The sequence below is a fragment of the Eublepharis macularius genome, chromosome 2, assembly GCF_028583425.1.
Source record: "Eublepharis macularius isolate TG4126 chromosome 2, MPM_Emac_v1.0, whole genome shotgun sequence".
NCBI classification, from domain to species: domain Eukaryota; kingdom Metazoa; phylum Chordata; class Lepidosauria; order Squamata; family Eublepharidae; genus Eublepharis; species Eublepharis macularius.
Window position 1 is genome coordinate 17645800 of NC_072791.1, and position 7578 is coordinate 17653377.

Genomic DNA, 7578 nt, shown 5'->3' on the forward strand with positions numbered 1-7578 from the left:
TTCTTCCATATCAAAGTTACTCTTAAAGCAAAGGAGGGGGGGTAATGAAATTTTTCAGAGCTGCCATGAGAATTCAGGGGGGCTAATGAGAAAACATGGGACCTCATGAACAAATGAAACTCCTGAATCGTACCGGTGGCCTATGAAAATCAGTATGGTTTACTTAGATTTTGAAACTGACCACACTGTAAACACCCTTTGGGCAGAGGCAGCCAACAAGGAAAAAAGTTTTGTGGCACCTTGAAGACTACTGGATTTCTAATGACTTATGAGATGGTCTATGTTAATGAGCGGAGGTATTACTGAGCTGAAGTCTATTTAATCAGAAGTGCATCATCTCTGTGTCACTCATTTTACTTTCTCTGCCTTTCCTCACAAACCAGCCGTAGTAGGAGGTATTCTCCATCTTACATGGTGCATTCAAAAAACTACTGTGTGGACCTTTTGGGAAGTTTCCAGCAGACTGGTAGGGACTGCTATTACTCCTCTTTCCTCCTCCATGAAAATCTTGATTTAAACAGCAGGCTAACAAGGTGAAAAAGTTACCCTCTGGAACTTTGCCTGGGATTAGTGTCTTGTTTAAACTGTGTTGTAGCCTGTGCAAATACCTACACAATGCTGAGTTAGCCTGTCAGCGCAATATCTATAAGGACTATGGCTCTCTGGTGTGCAAACTAACTCTGTGTAAGTGGCTTTGCGCAGCAAGTAGTACAGGTTCAGCAAGGCCCTGACCCCATTCAAAGTTGCCAAAGCAAAGCTCTTGGCCTCTCTGCCATCATATTGAAATTGGATGAAGATAGTATCCTCTCTTGTTCATCTTACTTGTTTTGTTTTGTATTGCTTTTCTGTTTTGTCTAGGTAAATCAGTGCTGTACTCCAGGTGACTGGAACTGCACAAGATCAAAAATAATAGACATAAAACAAGTTGGTGTTGGACAAACCTTAAGGTGCTGTGTGCTGTTTTCCAGGAAATATGATCCAGTCTCCAAAGAATGTTTAAACACCCGCCAAAATAAAGGCTCAGAAATTGCTGTAGATATAGGAGCGTAGAGAAATGGAATCATTATTCATCACTAATTGTATTATGACAAAAATTTAACATTGCTATCTTTTTAAAAATGGTCTGGCTTCTATGCCTTTAAGCAGAAGTTTGGCATATCAGTTAAACAGGGGAAGCCTAATTTGTCTTCTCTCTACCAAGAGAAGTTTAAATTTATTCACATTCGTCTGCTGACACAGCATTTAAAAGCTAACAACCCACTGTAGGGGCTTTTTTTGATGAAAGGATAGGTATATTCAATCAGGTGAGTTTGGTAATGGCTTGTATCTATGAAAAGTTATTTATTTTAATTTTCAGATGCTTGACAGAATCAACAAATGTGCTTTGTTAATTTAGTGTGTGTGTTGAACAGAGAGCAAAGTCTTAGAATTAAAAAAGAAAACTTTGGGGGGGGGTGTTATTGATCATCACACTGAAGAATAGAACAGTGACAAAAATACCGAGGGGAAAATATAAGACAGTCAAGATAACATAGGTCTATCAGGAAAGCATCCTTAGGATTGCACTCATGATGTTGCCAATATCTCCTTGCATGCTACGTATTTTCCTATTCAGTAAAACGGGGGGTAAAAATGACACCAGCAGTATTTACAAACACAGAACAACTTCTTTTTAAAAATCACAGATGGGAGAGAGATGATATCCATAGTGCAGTTGACTGCAATAGAAACACTTAAGAGCTGTAAATGATTGAAAACAAAGTCTTATTAACTTCCCCCCACTTGGGAGGATTGATTGAACTACCTTTCTATTTTAAGTTAATTTTTTGACAATATATTGGTTGTTATTGCTTATGCTATTATTTGTGTCCCCCTTTCTGTTCAGCAGTTTGTGTGCATTGTTCATACATATCTTCTTGTTAAAAGGTTTGCTACAATGTTTTTATTCAAGTGGGTGGCTCTAAATTATCCATTAAAAGCTTGTGTTTTCTTTTTTAAAATATTGTAAATTTCTGTGCTCAGAAAAATGTGATATCCTTGTACCAGAAGTACAGCATCAAGGGAAGAGGTGAGAACTGTGTGCAGTAACTGAGACAGAAATGCCCATTTATTTCCTATAAATTGTATGGAAAGGTGCTGAAATGGCTTCTGTCAGATCTAGTAGGGTTGCCCTCAAGTCTAGGAAGACTCTCTGCTTCTGTCTAGGAAAATAAGGAAGGTGGTAGTCTCAGGAGAGAATTTCTCACAATCAGGGCTTTTTTTCTGGGAAAAGAGGTGCTGGAATTCAGTGGGTTGCCCTCAGAAAAAATGGTCACATGGCTGGTGGCCCCACCCCCTGATCTCCAGACAGAGGGGAGTTCTCTGTGAGAGAAATATAAAGCCTAGAGAAAGAGGCTAACTGTGTGTGAAGCCTTACAAGAGATCTGTGTGAATGAGTTTGGATGAAGCAACTAGAAGAGCTAAGAACTACTTTTATGTAACCAATACGCTTCTTAAAAAATAAACTTTTGTTTTGTTATATCCCAGAGTAGCAGTCATTGTTATTTCCCATTCCTATCCTCAGGGCCACATAGAACCACGAAGGAGCCTGACGCATAAACACGTTTCCAAAGGGAAAACTTAAAATATATTGGAATTTAATATTCCTGGTGGCAGCTAACTACCCAGAGGGTGTGAAGGGAAAGATTAAAGCAAAATCCACCCTAAAGAAAGTGAATATCATAACAGAAGGCCTCAGAGATTTTTTTAAAATGTCCCAACAACAATTCCCAGGATCCATTGAGGAGAGCCATTATGTGTTGAAGAGGTCTAAAACTGATAGTCTGTATGCACACAGATAAACATGTCCACAGACTACCTTGCTTCCTGTGATAGTTTCTGATAGTTTCCCCTAGAATATCTGTTCTTTTCCTGGGAACACGTCTCTCAATTGGCCCCTGGAAATTTCTAGTCAGATCACTCCGGGAGGATTGTTGGTTGTTTAATGTTCTACTTCTGACATGCATGTATCTATCTTCCTCTTTGTTACGGGTATTTGCCTCTGCCAGGGATGTCTCCCTGTTTATACATTTTTATCTTGCCCTTCCTGCAAAGAACATTCTGTATGTACATAGTTTCTTCCCTGATTTGTCCTCACAACCATCTTGTGGTGCAGGTAAGACAGAGAGAAATCAGCTATTTCCAAGGACCCTTGATGGCACAGAGTAGGATTTGAACCCAGCTCTCCCAGGTCCTAGTCCAATGCTTTATACTGTTGGTGCTCACTTTCTCTGGACACTATTAGTGCTCCTGGCTGTGGCGCTATGGTAAGGGTTGTCAACCTTGGCGGGGGGTAGGAGATCTTCCAGAATTACAATCCAGGCTACTGACATCAGTTCCCCCGGAGAAGATGGCTGCTTTAGAGGGTGGATTCTGTGGCACTATACCCCATTGAACTTCCTCCCCTCCCCAAATCTTGCCCTCCCCAGGCTCTATCCCTCCAAATCTCCAGGAATTTCCTAATACAGAGTTGGCAACCCTAGCACAGTGCAGGAGAGCTACTAAATCAGACCTATCCTAAATGTAACATTTATCGTGAACTTTGGTAAGGTTGCCTGCCTCCAGGTGGTGGCTGGAAATCTCCCAGAAACTTCTCTCCAGGTGACAGAGATCAGTTCCCCTGGAGAAAATGGCTGCTTTGAAGGGTGAACTCTATGGCATTATACCCCACAGAGGCTCAGGGACATATAAACCCATGGCTGGGCCCCTAAACTTTCAGATATTTCGGGCCCCCTCTGGCACTTCAGTCTTTCATCCCACTACAGCTGACAGCCTGACCCTGGTACGGTAGGTACTGGACCACAGTACATAGCCCTATATCCATTTTGAGAGTCTCCTGAAGAATTCTGTTCACACTTTTAAAAATATTTTTTATTGTGCAAGTAGAACTCTTCAGGAAAGCACATTTTGGGGGTATAATTGTTCAATACTGTACTATTTTGAACTGAATAACATTTTTATTAAAATATATAATTTATGGATAATTGTTTTAATATAAGAGGCAATTTGTTTGTTTCACTTCAATAAGGAAACAATTATCCTATTAATAGAGGTTATATAAGAGAATCAATTAATTGTAATTTATGTGGGAGTGTGCCTCAGGAAAAAAAATTGACAGGCCCCTAGTCCCTGCGGGGCCTCTAGGCTTCAGCCTAGTCAGCCTTATGATCATACGGCCCTGCAGAGGCTCCTCCCCTCCCCAAAACCCACTCTCTCCAGGATCTACCTCCCAAATCTCCAGGAATGCCCACCTCAGACCTGACAACCCTGACAAATTGGAATGTGATTTTGTTTGATTTGTTAATCTGTGTTACTGCCACTGGACTGGAAGCAAAGGAGAATCTTCAGTCGCTTTGGTCTCCAGTGCTGGCAGGGGGAAAAAAGAGGCTTAGATGGAGGAAAGGCACATGGCTCCAGGCAATATGCCAGCACACTGTGGTACTGTGCGCAGCGGCAGCAGTGGGAGGAACCAAAGGCTCTCTGCCCAGGTCAACAGAGGACAAATAGCCTCTTTCCCTTCTGTTTTAAAATACGCTAGGCTCTCCCTAATTTCTGGTCCCTGTCCCTGGCAAAACACAATCTCCGTTGTGCCTTTTGGAAAGATTGGAGGAGGGTGTTAAAATGCTCTTACAAATGTTTAACCTCCATGCTTCTGCAAAGGTTTGAGTTTCAGCAACTCCGCTGCGAATCAGAGATGAAGCATTCTAAAATTATTCATCAGGCATGCTGGCGGTCGCACCCTGCTTTGGAAGCCAGGGCAAAACTGAAAGTGCATACATTATACATCACGGGGAGAGAAGGGCCTTCAGCCAGGGGGGTGGGGAGGGGCTGAGGAAGAGAACCTTGGCCTGTAAACAAGGCTGTTACAAGTATATTTTCTTTTCTGAAAGATTGGCTGGTGGGCTATAGCTGAGGAAGGGGATGCCTAGTGGTATGTGGCAGAACAGAGTGATGGTAGTAAAAATGCAGAGAATAAATGCAGTGGGGTTTTTTTTAAGTGTAAACAAACAAGAATGTGAATCTTGGATGTGTTTATATATGCATGACAAAAAGGAAAAGCTCAGATGTTTGCACATTAGAAGAGACTACTGAGTCTGATTTATTAAAAACAGGCCCAGTCCCTGAGTAATATAATATCTCTGGTGAGTTTTCTTTTTGCATTGCAGTATGCCAGGTTCTGTGGCACACAGAGTTCTTCCCCCGGCTGCATTTACTTTGATCTATTTTTAGTTATTACCATGCATATTTACTTTAATCTATTTTTAGTTATTACCATGCATATTTACTTTAATCTGTTTTTAGTTATTACCATGTATATTTATTTTTATACTTCTGAACACATAGGAGGTAAACTGCAGATTGGCAGCAGAGCTGCTGATGTGGGGAAAAGGACTGTGGCTCAGCGTTAAGAGTATTTGTTTTGCATGTTCAATCCCAGATATCTCCAGGTAGGAAAAAAGAAAAGATCAGAGTTTAAATAATGTGGAAGACATCCTACCTGTGATCCCTCAAGAGCTTTTGCCAGGTGGAGTAAACAATACTGACCTTGATAGGCCAATTATAGGGTTGCTAACTCCAAGCTGGAAAACTCCTGGAGATTTGGTGCAGAGCCTGGGGAAGGCAGAGTTTGTAGAGGGAGCTCAACAGGGAAGAGATGCAGTAGAGTTCATGCTCTAAAGCTGCCAGTTTCTCAGGAGGTCAATAGTAATTCCAAGAGAACTCCAGGCCCTATCTGGAGCTTGGCAACCCTAGACCTGTAGTCTGACTCCGCATATGGTAGCTTTGTGCGTTCAACTTGGTGTGTTGTGCCTTTGACAACTACGTATTATGCAGAAATCAGCAGATGAAGCTTTATGGAATAAACCTGATCAACTGATCAAGTGGTTGTTAAAGGGATGATGCCCGGGATGGTGAATATGAGGGACCTGTACGCACTCGCACATGGAAGCTATCATGTGCCACAAGGCCCCAAGTCTCCCAGGATTAAAGGTCCTGATCAGGAAGCTGTGAGATGTGAATTAGTTTGGTACCTGGGACTCCCAGAAGAGATGTCATCACACCGTGCCAGGGGGTGGCACATTTCGTGCATGCAAGGAGGAGAAAATGATGAGTGCCCAGCCTTGATCATATTAATCCTACCCTGTGTAATCCTCTTTGAGTCTCAGTGAGAAAGGTGAACTATAAGTAAAAAATAAAAATAAATTTAAAAGGAGAAGATGAAAGAGAATAGCAACATAAGTATTTATTTATTTACAAAATGTATATCCCACATTTCTGCCTTCATCAAGGCCACCAAGCGGCTAATAGATTAGAAACATACATAATAAAAGTATGTCTTAAAACCCATTAAAATTAAACAAAAACACGCACATCAATAAACACTTAAAATCAAAGCTAAAATACACATAAAAACTATATAACTACTTTTAACTTTATGTAGTATAACTTGTTAACGTAAAAATTAGAACTATTTGTTACTTTTACTATACTTTGTAGCTGTGTAGCCTTGCACTAGAAGCTGAACCCCTAAAACAACACACTTAAGGCTCAAACTGCATGTTACATACTGGTCCAAAATGGGACAAGTAACTTCCCCCGAGTTGTTTCAGAAAACGGCATGGGGTAAGGGAGGCAGGAGCCCTTTCCCCCCTAGTGTTACCCATTCTTGGCAATTCCTAGAAAGGAATGGTGGTCACAGTGACAACACAGTGGCTGTTTTCACACACCCAAAACCTCTGGAAGATTGTGCAAAACTCATGGCACGAAGCGTCTTCCTAGCACGATTTCCTGGCATAATCCCATTTAATGGTGCAATTTCTGATGTCATCATGCCATCAAAGGGGATCATGCTAAGAAATCGCGCTAGGAAGACGCTTCATGCCATGAGTTTCGCGCGATCTTCCAGAGGCTTGCGGGTGTGTGTGAAAACGGCCAGGGTCCATCTTCATAAAATATGCTAAGGCACTGGGTTAAAACACAGAGAAAGCATTTTCCACAAGGAAGCAGATACCCCAATGGCAACTGTGTTTCTTACTACTTATGGGCCCCAGTACATGGTACCACCTTCCCCAAGGGTGCAGCAGAGCCTGGAGACCCAGACATTGGAACCACAGGGCTGCGGAGGAATTCAGTGCTCTGGAAATGTGGCTTGGTATCCCACACCAGTGAAAGGTAAAGCGTCCAGGCTTGGGAACAAACGGTTCTGCTAGTCTCACGCGTTCCTCCTCCTGACAGAGTTACAGAATCATAGAGTTGGAAGAGGCCATACAGACCTTCTACTAGTCCAACCCCCTGCCAAATGCAGGATGAGCCTAAAGCATCTCTGACAAATATTCATCCAGCCTGTTCTTGAAAACTGCCAGTGAAGGGGCGCTCACCACCTCCCTAGGCAGCTGATTCCACCTTTGAAGTCTGAACTATTCTGACCATGAAAAAGTTTTTCCTAATATCCAGCTGGTACCTTTCTGCATGTAATTTAAGCCCGTTGCTTCGAGTCCTATCCTTTGCTGCCAACTGGAACAGCTCCTTACCCTCCTCCAA